Source organism: Schistocerca americana, chromosome 11 (assembly GCF_021461395.2).
Source record: "Schistocerca americana isolate TAMUIC-IGC-003095 chromosome 11, iqSchAmer2.1, whole genome shotgun sequence".
Lineage (NCBI taxonomy): Eukaryota > Metazoa > Arthropoda > Insecta > Orthoptera > Acrididae > Schistocerca > Schistocerca americana.
This window is the reverse complement of record NC_060129.1, coordinates 13,742,238-13,762,381: the sequence shown is the minus strand read 5'-3', so window position 1 is coordinate 13,762,381 and position 20,144 is coordinate 13,742,238. Positions and strand designations below refer to the sequence as shown.

Below are 20,144 nucleotides of genomic sequence, written 5' to 3'. Positions count from 1 at the left end.
GACATTCCGTGTCTGCAGCTCCGAGCACGTTTAGACTAGACTGTAAATACAACACGACGGTATCTCCAGCTTTAAGAAAGATTTCGGCACCTCGGCGGCACATTACGCAGCATTTTACGGCCTAAGGTGTGCATGACGTACGTCAGACGGCGCCTACATTCCTAGACCCAAATTACGTTGCATTTATTCCTAAAATATGAAGCACAATTAAGGAAAATAATAAAAGGTAACTATCATTGTCACACACACACACACACACACACACACAGAGTGGTCTATTGATCGAGACCCGGCCAAATATCTCACGAAATAAGCGTCAAACCAAAAAACGACAAAGAACGAAACTTGTCTAGCTTGAAGGAGGAAAACAGATGGCGCTGCCATAGGTCAAACGGATATCAACTGCTTTTTTTTCTTTTAATAGGAACCCCCATTCTTATTACATATTCGTGTAGTACGTAAAGAGAGATGAATGTTTCAGTTGGACCACTTTTTTCGCTCTGTGATAGATGGCGCTGTAATAGTCATAAGCATATGGCTCACAGCGAGTAGTTCGCCTTCCGCAATGTTCGCACATGCATTGACAATGCGCTTACGCATGTTGTCAGGCGTTGTCGGTGGATCACCATAGAAAATATCCTTAAACTTTCCCCATAGAAAGAAATCCGGGGACGTCATCCGGTGAACGTGCGACCAATCCACCTGTCATGAAATATGCTACTCAATAGCGCTTCAACCGCTCGCGAGCTATGTGCCGGACATCAATCATGCTGGACGTACATCGCCATTCTGTCATGCAGTGAAACATCTTGTAGTAACATCGGTAGAACATTACATCGGAAATCAGCATACATTGCACCATTTAGATTCCCATCGATAAAATGAGGGCCAATTATCCTTCCTCCCATAATGCCGCACCGTACATTAACCCGCCAAGGTCGCTCATGTTCCACTTGTCGCAGCCATCGTGGATTTTCCGTTGCCCAGTAGTGCATATTATGCCGGTTTACGTTACCGCTGTCGGTGAATGACGCTAAGTAGAACGCGTGCAAAAAATCTGTCATCGTCCCGTAATTTCTCTTGTGCCCAGTGGCAGAACTGTACATGACGCTCAAAGTCGTCGCCATGCAATTCCCGGTGCGCAGAAATATGGTACGGGTGCAATCGATGTTGATGTAGCATTCTCAACACCGACGTTTTTGAGATTCCCGATTCCCGCGCAATTTGTCTGCTACTGATGTGCGGATTAGCCGCGACACCAGCTAAAACGCCTACTTGGGCATCATCATTTGTTGGAAGTTGTGGTTGACGTTTCACATGTGGCTGGACACTTCCTGTTTCCTTAAATAACGTAACTATCCGGCGAACGGTCCAGACACTTGGATGATGTCGTCCAGGATACCGTGCAGCATACTTAGCCGCGCCCGTTGGGCATTTTGTTCACGATAGCCATAAAATGGCTCTGAGCACTATGGGACTTAACATCAGTGGTCATCAGTCCCCTAGAACTTAGAACTACTTAAACCTAACCAACCTAAGGACATCACACACATCCATGCCCGAGGCAGGATTCGAACCTGCGACCGTAGCAGTCGCGCAGCTCCGGACTGAGCGCCTAGAACCGCGAGACCACCGCGGCCGGCACAATAGCCATACATCAACACGATATCGACCTTTTCCGCAATTGGTAAACGGTCCATTTTAACACGGGTAATGTATCACGAAGCAAATACCGTCCGCACTGGCGGAATGTTACGTGATACCACTTATACGTTTGTGACCATTATAGCGCCATGAATCACAAAGCGGAAAAAGTGGCCCACCTAAAACATTCAAATTTCTCTACGTACTACACGAATATGTAATAAAAAAGGGGGGTTCCTATTTTTAAAAAAAACGCAGTCGATATCCCTTTGACCTATGGCAGCGCCATCTAGCGGGCCAACCGTAGCGCCATCTGGCTAAATGAGTGTTCCTATTTAAAAAAACGCAGTTGATATCCGTTGGACCTATGGCACCGCCATCTAGCGAGCCGAAAAGGTACTTTACACTAGGCGACAGAAACTAAGGAACAAATGGCTTTGAGCACTGTGGGACTTAACAGCTAAACTAAGGAACAGACACTCACCGTTTCTCGACGTCGAAGCCCCCGAGTAATGCGTTCGTCTCGGAGCGATGTTCCGGCAACACTTGTACACCGTCTTCTGGCAACCTTTCTCGGAAGAATTCGTCAGAGCAACTGGCCGAGAAGTGTACTTCCGCACTGCTAAACTGGCAGGTCTCCAGTAGCGGAAAAGTCGTCCTCGCCTCTGTGGCGGCACAGAATGGCCACCTCACGTCAGTCGCGACCGGGTGACGTAATTCACGCACGCGCTCACGTCTGCAGTGGTTCACACTAGGGCAGAAGGCCAGCGTGGGAGGCGCGCCGCCCTGCCGCTTTGTGGGCGGCGGGGGCGTAGGTAGGGGAGGCGGGCCGGCCACAGCCGCTACCCCCGCGTGCCGCCCCACGGCCTCACGCCCCCGCAACAGAGGAAGGCCACTACTTAGTGTTACTTAAGCATCGATAGCCGACACACTATTGACGGTGTTCTTCAAAACTATTGATACGCGCCAAAGAAACTGGTATAGCTATACGTATTCAGACACAGATATAAACATGCAGAATATGGCGCTGCGGTCGGCATCGCCTGTGTAACACAAAAGTGGCGCAGTTGTTAAGCTAGACGCAAATTAAGACGCGTATAGCGCGACCCAGTCCAGCGCGCGTTTTCGTAACTTCACAGGTTCAAATGGGACTGCTCGAACTGCGACGCGACGCGACTGGGACGCGACGCGCGTCTGCGCCAGGTCGCGCGGCGCTCCGGTTGCGGCACAGTTTCTCGCGCCGCGCGAGCCCTGAGGCAGGGATGGAGGGGGGAGGCAGTCCTGCCGTATGTCCACTTGGCATGGCGCATATGGCCAGTGAAAGTACTGCCCATCCGAAAAATACGGCCTTGCTGTATACTGTATTTTACTGTCACTGAGTAATGTTTCGTTTTGCGCCGTTTAAGCACTCCATCTATTTTCGTTAGTACATAAGTTTTCAGTTACATACATCTGTACAGTTCTTTCGTTTTGTTTATTCTTTCATCAAGAACAATGCACAGTTCGATAACTGGTGAGCCATTAGCAATTCTGATTATATTTTCTGTCTCCACAATGTTTTCAGACCGTAAGAACAGGCAGACGATTCATCCTGAAGGTGGTGATTAAGGAAGTAAGGAATATTATAAAATCACGTGATTTCGAGGCAAGGCAGGAAAGTTAAACATGGTTATCTACTCGTTGCCTGTTATGCTGACGTATCTCTACGATCTGTTGCAAAAAGTCGAAAACGTGTAACTTCCACAGATATGACCCCATTGTGCATCTGGAAAAAATCGTCCAAAGGAATGTAGTACGTAAGTTCCACTATCGTTATTTGGATATTGATGTAATAAGAGACATTACACTATGTACAGGTGGACATCACATTTCCATTGTAAGCTAGAAACAGTCGAAAAACAGTCACAAATAATCATCTTTTAATTGGCTCGCCATGTTGAGAGAAACGATTTCAATTGTTGCATACACAGTGTGAGCATTAATAAACTAATTATACAACAGGCTACATACATAAAAAAAATGTCGGTATTATTACGAAAGTAGGAGTTTCCTGAAAGAGTGTGGTAATTAAATATATTTAATTTGTTGAAATGTATTGCTGACAAAGGCAGCTCTACTTTCATGACAATGTTTTTCGAACTATCGCTCACGAGGCACAAATGGCTACCTTCCGCATTACTTTCGTGCGCATTATGCTCAGCTGCTGACAATGCACTGACCATTGTGTTGTGCGACAGATCATTTTTTTATTTTTCTCAGTAAGAACTATTTTATTCGCGAACTGCACACTGTCAGTTTTGCAAGCCGTATGTGAGTAACCAGCACCTGGCATGTTCCTATCATTCCACCTGAAAGAACGCTCGTAATTAATTAAAATCATACTCAGATCAAGAGAAGGAATAAAATCCTTTGGCAAGTTTTTATTCCAGTCGCTCAGTGTCAAAAATACCGATGGGTTATGGGGATTCAACCAAAATTCCAACAGAATTGGCAGTCTTTGTGTGTTGTTAAAGTTTTCTGATTCGAAGAAACATCACCATTTATGAGTAGCGTCCACATTTCTTGTTGACAGGTTTAATAGTACTTCCATTGTCAAAACAAAGCGTAATTAGCACAAACTCATCTCACAGCAACTACTGCGACAGAATTCTGAAACAGAGACCCTCATTAAACAAGTAATTGGCAACAAAGACCTCAATAGCTTACGAAACTTTGGAGTAACATAAGAGAAGAAATTTGATGTTTATTTTCATACGAGGGAAACCTTGTTTCACTATACCAATTCTTTTATCTCGGCGGCTCGCGCATGCCCGCCCAGACGCGGGAGATTGCTGCGTTGCCAGTTGTACGCGCCAAGACAAGCAGCGCCATAGTATACTACAGTTCGCAAACTTACGTTTAGGGGGCAGCGCGCAGTTTATGAAGTAAAGCCACCACGGCCGCATTGACCCTTTCGCTGCTGCACAGACGTGCTCCCCGCATTCCGCGCTGTGCGCGATTTTGTCATCACTGCACTGCTCGCCTGTGCAGACACATGGTGTTCCCACTGCTTTGACACACGTATCATTCTATTTCACAAAAACTGTTTGGCCCCAAAATTTGGTTCTTACACATGTTCTTGACTGATACCTTCCCCCCATAAATGACTTAATTTTGTTTCGATGTGCAGCATTAAATGTAGTAAACCATTGCACGAAAGTTTGAAGACTTTGCAGAGGTAAAAGTCCATAGCGTATACTTTCCGTATGGTCGATTATAGTTGCCACAGTGTTGAGAATGAAATGTGGACAAGATATCTAAATTTCATATAAAATTTACTGTATAACAATATCTCATTTAATTTAAGCACCTGATAGGTGTCGTATGTAATACTGAGAAATATTCCGTCTTTCGCGACTGTAATAAAAGTTTTATTTACACCGGGCGCGTTTGACTGTATTTCAAAGGACTTCAGTCAATCAAAAGGAAGTAGACAAATTACAAAAAATGGGTCAAATGGCTCTGAGGACTATGGGACTTGACATCTATGGTCATCAGTCCCCTAGAACTTAGAACTACTTAAACCTACCTAACCTAAGGACATCACACAACACCCAGTCTTCACGAGGCAGGACAAATTACATTAAACAAAACTGTGGACTTACAAAAGCATGTCCCCAGTTAAAATGAACATCCTTTAAAACATAAACAGTGTTTATAAACTGGGAAATATTCCATCTTTAGCGACTGTAATAAAACTTTTATTTATACCACAGTCATTTCGCTTTTTTCCAAAACGTTCTGATTAAAACAAAGTTGGCGAACTACACAAAACTGAATTGTGGATGTATAAAACATAGAACTAAAATATATTGTGAGTGAGGCACAGTGCGCAAACAATTTGTGTTTGTCACAACGGATAGCAAATACTTGCCAAAACATATATCAGTCGACGAAAACATTGAATATGACGTTGCCAAAGCAGCGAAGCAAAGAATTGTGTCAGACAATCAAGTAGCTCGGCAACGTACGAGCCGAAATTCTGCTCTCAATAATACTTTTAATACTGTCGCGAAAGAAAATATCTCAGTATGAACAGTAAAACAGCGACTGCGGAAGAGAAGATATACAAACAAAACAGATAACATGAATTTTGTATGTGTGCCTTTTCATTGTTTTTAATTGATGTGAAAAGAAATACTGGAGGACGAAATTAGAAAAACCGAGAACTTATGATTATAATGAAGAGACAAAGCACTAGAATTTCAAAAAATTCTAAATTCATGCAGTTGGATACTTTGATATTGTTTATAATTAAAGAAAATATCAAGCTCTGAACAAGGTTTTTTTTTTTTAATCTCATTTTGTTCGTGTTTGTTAGTTGCATCTGCTCGTGACATACGTCGCAAGACACCAGTTTCGGTTCGTCGTTGATCAATTAACTCAGTTTTTTTTTTATTACAGAGGGCAGATAACCCTCTGACCGAACACGCTGAGTTAACCGTGCCGGCATGAAGGTTTGAAGTCGGCGCCTTTTGCGTAGCCCCTATGCACCTTAACCATTATGCCAACGCCGCTCGTCGGTGGACAGAACTCCTGGAGGACTCTAAAAAGGACGCAAAATACCGACAATCGCTGTTGGTATGACTATTAATTACTCCCGTTTCGTCGAAGTACAATAGGAAATAAACAATTACCGCTGTTGTTTATTGCGAAAAAAGCGGTTCGCGATAATGATACAAACACCTTTCCTTGCTATCGCCTGAATTAGTAGGCTTATTGCTTGTTTGGTTTAATTAATAGAATATGAAGCAATTGGTATAAAGAATGCTTTTTCCAAACATTCTATAAAAGAAAGTCTGCTATCATGACATTGCTTTTGTTCAATTACTTTATTTATGACTGAACGTTTCTAAAACTGAAGACACTCGTCCGTGCTCTGCACTGCAGTCGAGCTCTGGCAACGTCGTTCTCTGTTCATTGGCTGACTGTGTTTTGTGGCGTCAGATGCGCAGAACGAACCTAAACTCGGCCGCCGTCGTAAATGACGCGCACTATGGCTGTCGATAACTCTTAAAAAATTAGTGAGTGGAGTGAAAAAAAAGGAAGTCAATTTTCGCTTAGCCTCACATCGGTTACTGCTGCTACATTGCTTTTGTTCAATTACTTTATTTATGACTGAACGTTTCTAAAACTGAAGACACTCGTCCGTGCTCTGCACTGCAGTCGAGCTCTGGCAACGTCGTTCTCTGTTCATTGGCTGACTGTGTTTTGTGGCGTCAGATGCGCAGAACGAACCTAAACTCGGCCGCCGTCGTAAATGACGCGCACTATGGCTGTCGATAACTCTTAAAAAATTAGTGAGTGGAGTGAAAAAAAAGGAAGTCAATTTTCGCTTAGCCTCACATCGGTTACTGCTGCTACATTGCTTTTGTTCAATTACTTTATTTATGACTGAACGTTTCTAAAACTGAAGACACTCGTCCGTGCTCTGCACTGCAGTCGAGCTCTGGCAACGTCGTTCTCTGTTCATTGGCTGACTGTGTTTTGTGGCGTCAGATGCGCAGAACGAACCTAAACTCGGCCGCCGTCGTAAATGACGCGCACTATGGCTGTCGATAACTCTTAAAAAATTAGTGAGTGGAGTGAAAAAAAAGGAAGTCAATTTTCGCTTAGCCTCACATCGGTTACTGCTGCTACATTGCTTTTGTTCAATTACTTTATTTATGACTGAACGTTTCTAAAACTGAAGACACTCGTCCGTGCTCTGCACTGCAGTCGAGCTCTGGCAACGTCGTTCTCTGTTCATTGGCTGACTGTGTTTTGTGGCGTCAGATGCGCAGAACGAACCTAAACTCGGCCGCCGTCGTAAATGACGCGCACTATGGCTGTCGATAACTCTTAAAAAATTAGTGAGTGGAGTGAAAAAAAAGGAAGTCAATTTTCGCTTAGCCTCACATCGGTTACTGCTGCTACATTGCTTTTGTTCAATTACTTTATTTATGACTGAACGTTTCTAAAACTGAAGACACTCGTCCGTGCTCTGCACTGCAGTCGAGCTCTGGCAACGTCGTTCTCTGTTCATTGGCTGACTGTGTTTTGTGGCGTCAGATGCGCAGAACGAACCTAAACTCGGCCGCCGTCGTAAATGACGCGCACTATGGCTGTCGATAACTCTTAAAAAATTAGTGAGTGGAGTGAAAAAAAAGGAAGTCAATTTTCGCTTAGCCTCACATCGGTTACTGCTGCTACATTGCTTTTGTTCAATTACTTTATTTATGACTGAACGTTTCTAAAACTGAAGACACTCGTCCGTGCTCTGCACTGCAGTCGAGCTCTGGCAACGTCGTTCTCTGTTCATTGGCTGACTGTGTTTTGTGGCGTCAGATGCGCAGAACGAACCTAAACTCGGCCGCCGTCGTAAATGACGCGCACTATGGCTGTCGATAACTCTTAAAAAATTAGTGAGTGGAGTGAAAAAAAAGGAAGTCAATTTTCGCTTAGCCTCACATCGGTTACTGCTGCTACATTGCTTTTGTTCAATTACTTTATTTATGACTGAACGTTTCTAAAACTGAAGACACTCGTCCGTGCTCTGCACTGCAGTCGAGCTCTGGCAACGTCGTTCTCTGTTCATTGGCTGACTGTGTTTTGTGGCGTCAGATGCGCAGAACGAACCTAAACTCGGCCGCCGTCGTAAATGACGCGCACTATGGCTGTCGATAACTCTTAAAAAATTAGTGAGTGGAGTGAAAAAAAAGGAAGTCAATTTTCGCTTAGCCTCACATCAGTTACTGCTGCTACATTGCTTTTGTTCAATTACTTTATTTATGACTGAACGTTTCTAAAACTGAAGACACTCGTCCGTGCTCTGCACTGCAGTCGAGCTCTGGCAACGTCGTTCTCTGTTCATTGGCTGACTGTGTTTTGTGACGTCAGATGCGCAGAACGAACCTAAACTCGGCCGCCGTCGTAAATGACGCGCACTATGGCTGTCGATAACTCTTAAAAAATTAGTGAGTGGAGTGAAAAAAAAGGAAGTCAATTTTCGCTTAGCCTCACATCGGTTACTGCTGCTACATTGCTTTTGTTCAATTACTTTATTTATGACTGAACGTTTCTAAAACTGAAGACACTCGTCCGTGCTCTGCACTGCAGTCGAGCTCTGGCAACGTCGTTCTCTGTTCATTGGCTGACTGTGTTTTGTGGCGTCAGATGCGCAGAACGAACCTAAACTCGGCCGCCGTCGTAAATGACGCGCACTATGGCTGTCGATAACTCTTAAAAAATTAGTGAGTGGAGTGAAAAAAAAGGAAGTCAATTTTCGCTTAGCCTCACATCGGTTACTGCTGCTACATTGCTTTTGTTCAATTACTTTATTTATGACTGAACGTTTCTAAAACTGAAGACACTCGTCCGTGCTCTGCACTGCAGTCGAGCTCTGGCAACGTCGTTCTCTGTTCATTGGCTGACTGTGTTTTGTGGCGTCAGATGCGCAGAACGAACCTAAACTCGGCCGCCGTCGTAAATGACGCGCACTATGGCTGTCGATAACTCTTAAAAAATTAGTGAGTGGAGTGAAAAAAAAGGAAGTCAATTTTCGCTTAGCCTCACATCGGTTACTGCTGCTACATTGCTTTTGTTCAATTACTTTATTTATGACTGAACGTTTCTAAAACTGAAGACACTCGTCCGTGCTCTGCACTGCAGTCGAGCTCTGGCAACGTCGTTCTCTGTTCATTGGCTGACTGTGTTTTGTGGCGTCAGATGCGCAGAACGAACCTAAACTCGGCCGCCGTCGTAAATGACGCGCACTATGGCTGTCGATAACTCTTAAAAAATTAGTGAGTGGAGTGAAAAAAAAGGAAGTCAATTTTCGCTTAGCCTCACATCGGTTACTGCTGCTACATTGCTTTTGTTCAATTACTTTATTTATGACTGAACGTTTCTAAAACTGAAGACACTCGTCCGTGCTCTGCACTGCAGTCGAGCTCTGGCAACGTCGTTCTCTGTTCATTGGCTGACTGTGTTTTGTGGCTTCAGATGCGCAGAACGAACCTAAACTCGGCCGCCGTCGTAAATGACGCGCACTATGGCTGTCGATAACTCTTAAAAAATTAGTGAGTGGAGTGAAAAAAAAGGAAGTCAATTTTCGCTTAGCCTCACATCGGTTACTGCTGCTACATTGCTTTTGTTCAATTACTTTATTTATGACTGAACGTTTCTAAAACTGAAGACACTCGTCCGTGCTCTGCACTGCAGTCGAGCTCTGGCAACGTCGTTCTCTGTTCATTGGCTGACTGTGTTTTGTGGCGTCAGATGCGCAGAACGAACCTAAACTCGGCCGCCGTCGTAAATGACGCGCACTATGGCTGTCGATAACTCTTAAAAAATTAGTGAGTGGAGTGAAAAAAAAGGAAGTCAATTTTCGCTTAGCCTCACATCGGTTACTGCTGCTACATTGCTTTTGTTCAATTACTTTATTTATGACTGAACGTTTCTAAAACTGAAGACACTCGTCCGTGCTCTGCACTGCAGTCGAGCTCTGGCAACGTCGTTCTCTGTTCATTGGCTGACTGTGTTTTGTGGCGTCAGATGCGCAGAACGAACCTAAACTCGGCCGCCGTCGTAAATGACGCGCACTATGGCTGTCGATAACTCTTAAAAAATTAGTGAGTGGAGTGAAAAAAAAGGAAGTCAATTTTCGCTTAGCCTCACATCGGTTACTGCTGCTACATTGCTTTTGTTCAATTACTTTATTTATGACTGAACGTTTCTAAAACTGAAGACACTCGTCCGTGCTCTGCACTGCAGTCGAGCTCTGGCAACGTCGTTCTCTGTTCATTGGCTGACTGTGTTTTGTGGCGTCAGATGCGCAGAACGAACCTAAACTCGGCCGCCGTCGTAAATGACGCGCACTATGGCTGTCGATAACTCTTAAAAAATTAGTGAGTGGAGTGAAAAAAAAGGAAGTCAATTTTCGCTTAGCCTCACATCGGTTACTGCTGCTACATTGCTTTTGTTCAATTACTTTATTTATGACTGAACGTTTCTAAAACTGAAGACACTCGTCCGTGCTCTGCACTGCAGTCGAGCTCTGGCAACGTCGTTCTCTGTTCATTGGCTGACTGTGTTTTGTGGCGTCAGATGCGCAGAACGAACCTAAACTCGGCCGCCGTCGTAAATGACGCGCACTATGGCTGTCGATAACTCTTAAAAAATTAGTGAGTGGAGTGAAAAAAAAGGAAGTCAATTTTCGCTTAGCCTCACATCGGTTACTGCTGCTACATTGCTTTTGTTCAATTACTTTATTTATGACTGAACGTTTCTAAAACTGAAGACACTCGTCCGTGCTCTGCACTGCAGTCGAGCTCTGGCAACGTCGTTCTCTGTTCATTGGCTGACTGTGTTTTGTGGCGTCAGATGCGCAGAACGAACCTAAACTCGGCCGCCGTCGTAAATGACGCGCACTATGGCTGTCGATAACTCTTAAAAAATTAGTGAGTGGAGTGAAAAAAAAGGAAGTCAATTTTCGCTTAGCCTCACATCGGTTACTGCTGCTACATTGCTTTTGTTCAATTACTTTATTTATGACTGAACGTTTCTAAAACTGAAGACACTCGTCCGTGCTCTGCACTGCAGTCGAGCTCTGGCAACGTCGTTCTCTGTTCATTGGCTGACTGTGTTTTGTGGCGTCAGATGCGCAGAACGAACCTAAACTCGGCCGCCGTCGTAAATGACGCGCACTATGGCTGTCGATAACTCTTAAAAAATTAGTGAGTGGAGTGAAAAAAAAGGAAGTCAATTTTCGCTTAGCCTCACATCAGTTACTGCTGCTACATTGCTTTTGTTCAATTACTTTATTTATGACTGAACGTTTCTAAAACTGAAGACACTCGTCCGTGCTCTGCACTGCAGTCGAGCTCTGGCAACGTCGTTCTCTGTTCATTGGCTGACTGTGTTTTGTGACGTCAGATGCGCAGAACGAACCTAAACTCGGCCGCCGTCGTAAATGACGCGCACTATGGCTGTCGATAACTCTTAAAAAATTAGTGAGTGGAGTGAAAAAAAAGGAAGTCAATTTTCGCTTAGCCTCACATCGGTTACTGCTGCTACATTGCTTTTGTTCAATTACTTTATTTATGACTGAACGTTTCTAAAACTGAAGACACTCGTCCGTGCTCTGCACTGCAGTCGAGCTCTGGCAACGTCGTTCTCTGTTCATTGGCTGACTGTGTTTTGTGGCGTCAGATGCGCAGAACGAACCTAAACTCGGCCGCCGTCGTAAATGACGCGCACTATGGCTGTCGATAACTCTTAAAAAATTAGTGAGTGGAGTGAAAAAAAAGGAAGTCAATTTTCGCTTAGCCTCACATCGGTTACTGCTGCTACATTGCTTTTGTTCAATTACTTTATTTATGACTGAACGTTTCTAAAACTGAAGACACTCGTCCGTGCTCTGCACTGCAGTCGAGCTCTGGCAACGTCGTTCTCTGTTCATTGGCTGACTGTGTTTTGTGGCGTCAGATGCGCAGAACGAACCTAAACTCGGCCGCCGTCGTAAATGACGCGCACTATGGCTGTCGATAACTCTTAAAAAATTAGTGAGTGGAGTGAAAAAAAAGGAAGTCAATTTTCGCTTAGCCTCACATCGGTTACTGCTGCTACATTGCTTTTGTTCAATTACTTTATTTATGACTGAACGTTTCTAAAACTGAAGACACTCGTCCGTGCTCTGCACTGCAGTCGAGCTCTGGCAACGTCGTTCTCTGTTCATTGGCTGACTGTGTTTTGTGGCGTCAGATGCGCAGAACGAACCTAAACTCGGCCGCCGTCGTAAATGACGCGCACTATGGCTGTCGATAACTCTTAAAAAATTAGTGAGTGGAGTGAAAAAAAAGGAAGTCAATTTTCGCTTAGCCTCACATCGGTTACTGCTGCTACATTGCTTTTGTTCAATTACTTTATTTATGACTGAACGTTTCTAAAACTGAAGACACTCGTCCGTGCTCTGCACTGCAGTCGAGCTCTGGCAACGTCGTTCTCTGTTCATTGGCTGACTGTGTTTTGTGGCGTCAGATGCGCAGAACGAACCTAAACTCGGCCGCCGTCGTAAATGACGCGCACTATGGCTGTCGATAACTCTTAAAAAATTAGTGAGTGGAGTGAAAAAAAAGGAAGTCAATTTTCGCTTAGCCTCACATCGGTTACTGCTGCTACATTGCTTTTGTTCAATTACTTTATTTATGACTGAACGTTTCTAAAACTGAAGACACTCGTCCGTGCTCTGCACTGCAGTCGAGCTCTGGCAACGTCGTTCTCTGTTCATTGGCTGACTGTGTTTTGTGGCGTCAGATGCGCAGAACGAACCTAAACTCGGCCGCCGTCGTAAATGACGCGCACTATGGCTGTCGATAACTCTTAAAAAATTAGTGAGTGGAGTGAAAAAAAAGGAAGTCAATTTTCGCTTAGCCTCACATCGGTTACTGCTGCTACATTGCTTTTGTTCAATTACTTTATTTATGACTGAACGTTTCTAAAACTGAAGACACTCGTCCGTGCTCTGCACTGCAGTCGAGCTCTGGCAACGTCGTTCTCTGTTCATTGGCTGACTGTGTTTTGTGGCGTCAGATGCGCAGAACGAACCTAAACTCGGCCGCCGTCGTAAATGACGCGCACTATGGCTGTCGATAACTCTTAAAAAATTAGTGAGTGGAGTGAAAAAAAAGGAAGTCAATTTTCGCTTAGCCTCACATCGGTTACTGCTGCTACATTGCTTTTGTTCAATTACTTTATTTATGACTGAACGTTTCTAAAACTGAAGACACTCGTCCGTGCTCTGCACTGCAGTCGAGCTCTGGCAACGTCGTTCTCTGTTCATTGGCTGACTGTGTTTTGTGACGTCAGATGCGCAGAACGAACCTAAACTCGGCCGCCGTCGTAAATGACGCGCACTATGGCTGTCGATAACTCTTAAAAAATTAGTGAGTGGAGTGAAAAAAAAGGAAGTCAATTTTCGCTTAGCCTCACATCGGTTACTGCTGCTACATTGCTTTTGTTCAATTACTTTATTTATGACTGAACGTTTCTAAAACTGAAGACACTCGTCCGTGCTCTGCACTGCAGTCGAGCTCTGGCAACGTCGTTCTCTGTTCATTGGCTGACTGTGTTTTGTGGCGTCAGATGCGCAGAACGAACCTAAACTCGGCCGCCGTCGTAAATGACGCGCACTATGGCTGTCGATAACTCTTAAAAAATTAGTGAGTGGAGTGAAAAAAAAGGAAGTCAATTTTCGCTTAGCCTCACATCGGTTACTGCTGCTACATTGCTTTTGTTCAATTACTTTATTTATGACTGAACGTTTCTAAAACTGAAGACACTCGTCCGTGCTCTGCACTGCAGTCGAGCTCTGGCAACGTCGTTCTCTGTTCATTGGCTGACTGTGTTTTGTGGCGTCAGATGCGCAGAACGAACCTAAACTCGGCCGCCGTCGTAAATGACGCGCACTATGGCTGTCGATAACTCTTAAAAAATTAGTGAGTGGAGTGAAAAAAAAGGAAGTCAATTTTCGCTTAGCCTCACATCGGTTACTGCTGCTAACAACAGTAAAGTGAGTTGGAACTTGGTGTGACAGTCGGCGGACTAGCCACGGGACAAAGCATCTCAGAGGTAGCGATCAAGTGGGGTTTTCCCCGAACGACAATTTCACGAGTGTACCGTGCATATTAGGAATCCAGTAAAACAACATCCGAAAACATTCGCGCGTCTATAGAAGACGATTTCATTATAAACGATATGACTATCGATAGTGAAACCAGACTACCGATAGTGCAGAGGCTAATAATTGATCTTTAGTTTATCGAAGTTTACGTAACTAGTCCTACCTGTTGCGTCCACGAACACGCCTGCCCTGCTGTAGGAAAGCGACTGAGCGCCGCCTCGCAAGAGACTGTTCTAGAAGAGGAGGGGCGGCGGCTGCGACGTCACGTGACCCCTTCCCCCCCCCCCCCCCCCCCCAACACCAGCAGCTGACGCAGCGAGCCGTCACGTCCGCGCCTCGTGCACTATTATTCTCTCTCTCTCTCCGAGAACGGAGCAGTCTCCACGCTTCCCGCGACAGAACACTGCATTCCGAATAAACCAACTCCCTGTACGTCCGCTCAGCCCCTCTCAGCGCCATTTTGACAGCTACGCCGTAACGACCCAGCGTTTGCTGCCACTCTGCTGCTGATGCGTACGGGCGGGGCTGTTCTCTGCAGTCTGGCCTGAAGCTACACCACCAATGCTGCTTTCGTGCCAGCGCTCTCCGAGGCCCCCCTCTGTGGACTCTGCGCTACGGATTCAGTAGCCGAGTCTCCCTCTGCTATCCGTGTTATGCTCCTTCACTTTGAGAATACTGTTTTATCGTTCAAAAATGGCTCTGAGCACTATGGGACTTAACATCTGAGGTCATCAGTCCCCTAGAACTTAGAACTACTTAAACCTAACTAACCTAAGGACATCACACACATCCATGCCAGAGGCAGGATTCGAACCTGCGACCGTAGCGGTCACGCGGTTCCTGACTGAAGCGCCTAGAACCGCACGGCCACACCGGCCGGCACTGTTTTATCGTGTTTGATTAGATAGTCACAACGAAATTGGAAGGGAAGATATATTTCGCTACAGGAACAGCGCAGACGAATTTGTTTCGCCACCTGGGACATCCTTAAATGATGACAGTTATCGAAGTGGTAAAGACAATTGTAGAGCCCCATCTTTAGCTTAGGGTCCTGCTACATATATGTTTCATTGAAACAAATGTCGGAGGTGACCGAAGCCTCTTCCAGCGGTGGCAAACGATAATACTTTTCCGCGTGTTGGACGTAAGTGGTGTGAACGCGTTTGTCCTTCACAATTCCTACAGAAACTGTACTCAGATGAGCCGCTTTGATTTTTTGATGAATCCTGCAAACTCGTTGCTCACAGCACAATAAAGAGCGAGTCAACCATTACCGCATAGGCCGCGAACTTTGTGTGTCGATTCATCTTGTTTTGCGCCTACCAGAACCGGACGTACAAGTAGTGGTACAACGATTGGAGAAAAGCAAAACACGCTCCATCTGTCACCCAAAAAAGAAGAGACAGACTTCTTATGTTTGCCATTCCTACAAGAAGCCAATCTAGCTAGATTTCTCCGAAAAAATCCCAGCTAGTCCACAGGAAACCTCTGAGAAGAAAATTAAAACCTGAAAATTAGTAGTGTAGTTTTTTAATGTTTAATAAAGTTTTTAATGTCTTATTACGTGATGATAAAAAACAGTACCGGCCATTAAAATTGCTACACCAAGGAGAAATGCAGATGATAAACGGGTATTCATTGGACAAATATACTAGAACTGACATCTGATTACGTTCTCACGCAATATGGGTGCATAGATCCTGAGAAGTCAGTACCCACAACAACCACCTCTGGCCGTAATAACGCCCTTCATACGCCTGGGCATTGAGGCAAAGAGAGCTTGGATGGCGTGTACAGGTACAGCTGCCCATGCAGCTTCAACACGATACCACAGTTCATCAAGAGTAGTGACTGGCGTATTGCGACGAGCCAGTTCCTCGGCCACCAGACGTTTTCAATTGGTGAGACATCTGGAGAATGCGCTGGCCAGGACTGCAGTCGAACATTTTCCTTATCCAGAAAGGCCCGTACAGGACCTGCAACATGCGGTCATGAATTATCCTGCTGAAATGTAGGGTTTCGCAGGGATCGAATGAAGGGTCGAGCCACGGGTCGTAACACATATGAAATGTAACGCCCACTGTTCAAAGTGCCGTCAATGCGAACAAGAGGTGACCGAGACGTGTAACCAATGGCACCCCATACCATCACGCCGGGTGATACGCCAGTATGACGATGGCGAATACACACTTCCAGTGTGCGTTCACCGCGATCATCACGATGCTGTAAACAGAACCTGGATTTATCCGAAAGAAAAATGACGTTTTGTCATTCGTGCACCCAGGTTCGTCGTTGAGTACATCACCGCAGGCACTCCTGTCTTTGATGCAGCGTCAAGGGTAACCGCAGCCACGGTCTCCGAGCTGATAGTCCATGCTGCTGCAAACGTCGTCGAACTGTTCGTGCAGATGGTTGTCGTCTTGCAAACGTCCCCATCTGTTGACTCAAGGATCGAGACGTAGCTGCACGATCTGTTACAGCCATCCGGACAAGATGCCTGTCATCTCGACTGCTAGTGATACGAGGCCGTTAGGATCCAGCACGGCGTTCCGTATTACCCTCCGGAACCCACCGATTCCATATTCTGCTAACAGTCATTGGATCTCGACCAACACGAGCAGCAATGTCGCGATACGATAAACCGCAATCGCGATAGGCTACAATCCGCCCTTTATCAAAGTCGGAAACGTGATGGTACGCATTTCTCCTCCTTACACTAGGCAACACAATAACGTTTCACCAGGCAACGCCGGTCAACTGCTGTTTGTGTATTGGAAACTTTCCTCATGTCAGCACATTGTAGGTGCCACTACCGGCGCCAACCTTGCCTGTATACTCTGAAAAGCTAATCATTTGCATATCACAGCATCTGCTTCCTGTCGGTTAAATTTCGCGTCTGTAGCACGTCATCTTCGTAGTGTAGCAATTTTAATGGCCAGTAGTGTATGTTGTTGTTGTGGTCTTCAGTCATGAGACTGGTTTGATGCAGCTCTCCATGCTACTCTATCCTGTGCAAGCTTCATCATCTCCCAGTACCTGCTGCAACCTACATCCTTCTGAATCTGCTTAGTGTATTCATCTCTTGGTCTCCCTCTACGATTTTTACCCTCCCCGGTGCCCTCCAATGCTAAATTAGTGATCCCTTGATGCCTCAAAACATGTCCTACCAACCGATCCCTTCTTCTAGTCAAGTTGTGCCACAAACTTCTCTTCTCCCCAATCCTACTCAATACCTCCTCATTAGTTACGTGATCTACCCACCTTATCTACAGCATTCTTCTGTAGCACCACATTTCGAAAGCTTCTATTCTCTTCTTGTCCAAACTACTTATCGTCCATGTTTCACTTCCATACATGGCTACACTCCATACAAATACTTTCAGAAACGACTTCCTGACACTTAAATCTATACTCGATGTTAACAAATTTCTCTTCTTGAGAAACGCTTTCCTTGCCATTGACAGTCTACATTTTATATCCTCTCTACTTCGACCATCATCAGTTATTTTGCTCCCCAAATAGCAAAACTCCTTTACTACTTTAAGTGTCTCTTTTCCTAATCTAATACCCTCAACATCACCCGACTTAATTTGACTACATTCCATTATCCCCGTTTTGCTTTTGTTGATGTTCATCTTATATCCTCCTTTCAAGACACTGTCCATTCCGTTCAACGGCTCTTCCAAGTCCTTTGCTGTCTCTGACAGAATTACGATGTCATCGGCGAACCTCAAAGTTTTTATTTCTTCTCCATGGATTTTAATACCTACTCCGAATTTTTCTTTTGTTTCCTTTACTGCTTGCTCAATATACAGATTGAATAACATCGGGGAGAGGCTACAACCCTGTCTTACTCCCTTTCCCAACCACTGCTTCCCTTTCATGCCCCTCAACTCTTATAACTGCCATCTGGTTTCTGTACAAATTGTAAATAGCCTTTCGCTCCCTGTATTTTGCCCCCGGCACCTTCAGAATTTGAAGAAAGTATTCCAGTCAATATTGTCAAAAGCTTTCTCTAAGTCTACAAATGCTAGAAACGTAGGTTTGCCTTTCCTTAATCTTTCCTCTAAGATAAGTTGTAAGGTCAGTATTGCCTCACGTGTTCCAGTATTTCTACGGAATCCAAACTGATCTTCCCCGAGGTCGGCTTCTACTAGTTTTTCTATTCGTCTGGAAAGAATTCGTGTTAGTATTTTGCAGCTGTGGCTTATTAAACTGCTTGTTCGGTAATTCTCACATCTGTCAACACCTGCTTTCTTTGGGATTGGAATTATTATATTCTTCTTGAAGTCTGAGGGTATTTCGCCTGTCTCATACATCTTGCTCACCAGATGGTAGAGTTTTGTCAGGACTGGCTCTGCCAAGGCCGTCAGTAGTTCCAATGGAATGTTGTCTACTCCGGGGGCCTTGTTTCGACTCAGGTCTTTCAGTGCTCTGTCAAACTCTTCACGCAGTATCGTATCTCCCATTTCATCTTCATCTACATCCTCTTCCATTTCCATAATATTGTCCTCAAGTACATCGCCCTTGTATAGACCCTCTATATACTCCTACCACCTTTCTGCTTTCCCTTCTTTGCTTAGAACTGGGTTTCCATCTGTGCCCTTGATATTCATACAAGTCGTTCTCTTATCTCCAAAGGTCTCTCTAATTTTCCTGTAGGCAGTATCTATCTTACCCCTAGTGAGACAAGCCTCTACATCCTTACATTTGTCCTCTAGCCATCCCTGCTTAGCCATTTTGCACTTCCTGTCGATATCATTTTTGAGACGTTTGTGTTCCTTTTTGCCTGCTTCATTTACTGCATTTTTATATTTTCTCCTTTCATCAATTAAATTCAATATTTCTTCTGTTACCCAAGGATTTCTACTAGCCCTCGTCTTTTTACCTACTTGATCCTCTGCTGCGTTCACTACTTCATCCCTCAAAGCTACCCATTCTTCTTCTACTGTATTTCTTTCCCCCATTCCTGTCAATTGTTGCCTTATGCTCTCCCTGAAACTCTGTCCTACTAGCGTGTCTTATTTCGATGCACTGTGACATAATAACGCGTCGTTTTCACTTGAAGTGTGTGTGGTAAGAGAATTCTGAGGGAATCTAGACTGACAGCGATTAAATGAGTAGAAAGACAGGAAGTAATGAGCAAAAAATTATTACACACTCGGCACGGTAATTAAACAGACTATTCGCCATTCGTAGCGACGCTATTTTCTGTTTTCAAAGTAAGACAATGTATTATAGAGGAGAAGTTTTCTGACGTTGCTCTGTCGTGAGTTTGGCGACGGACGACACAAATCGTGCAGAACGGCGTAACAGCCGCGGCTTCCGGAAACTGCAGTCGGGGCCAGCTGCCCGCCTCCCCCTGTACTCACGCGCAGAAGAGATGCCCTGAGGACCTGCTGACACTGGTCGCCTGCCCCCCCCCCCCCCCGTCCCCCCCGTCCGACACTCCACGACTGACCCGCACAAACCGTGCAACCGTGCGGCTGACGTCACGGCGCGGCGTTGCCAGGTCGGCCCCCGGCAGGCGAGGGAGCGGCTGCTGCAGAGCCGGCGAGGCGTCTACGTCGGTGTCCGCACTGCCGGACCGGACCGGACCGCCTGCCTCCACCCACACCGGTTTGTCTCGCACTGCCGTATACAGCTGGCAGCACGAACCCCGTCCCCGTTTACACGGGACTCCAAACACAGGATACCGTAATCACATTTCCGAATATCGCTTCTGGGTAGTCACGTAAATCTATTCTGGAAATCCGCCTCCAGTTGCCGATTTTCCGAACTGCGCATTCAGTTCTCACTC

The 20,144-nt window shown here is 45.2% G+C and overlaps 2 protein-coding genes across 2 annotated transcripts in view; both read right to left on the bottom strand.

Moving 5' to 3' along the window:
- Window positions 1-14,560, bottom strand: part of LOC124553642 (histone-lysine N-methyltransferase EHMT1-like) — a 63,522-nt gene extending 48,962 nt beyond the window's left edge. The window contains exon 1 of the mRNA XM_047127517.1: window positions 14,508-14,560. The gene's annotated coding sequence lies outside the window, so the exon portion shown is untranslated. The remainder of the gene's footprint in view (window positions 1-14,507) is intronic.
- LOC124553927 (ankyrin repeat domain-containing protein 65-like) overlaps window positions 1-20,144 on the bottom strand; it is a 445,704-nt gene that overhangs the window by 407,478 nt on the left and 18,082 nt on the right. The window lies entirely within an intron of this gene.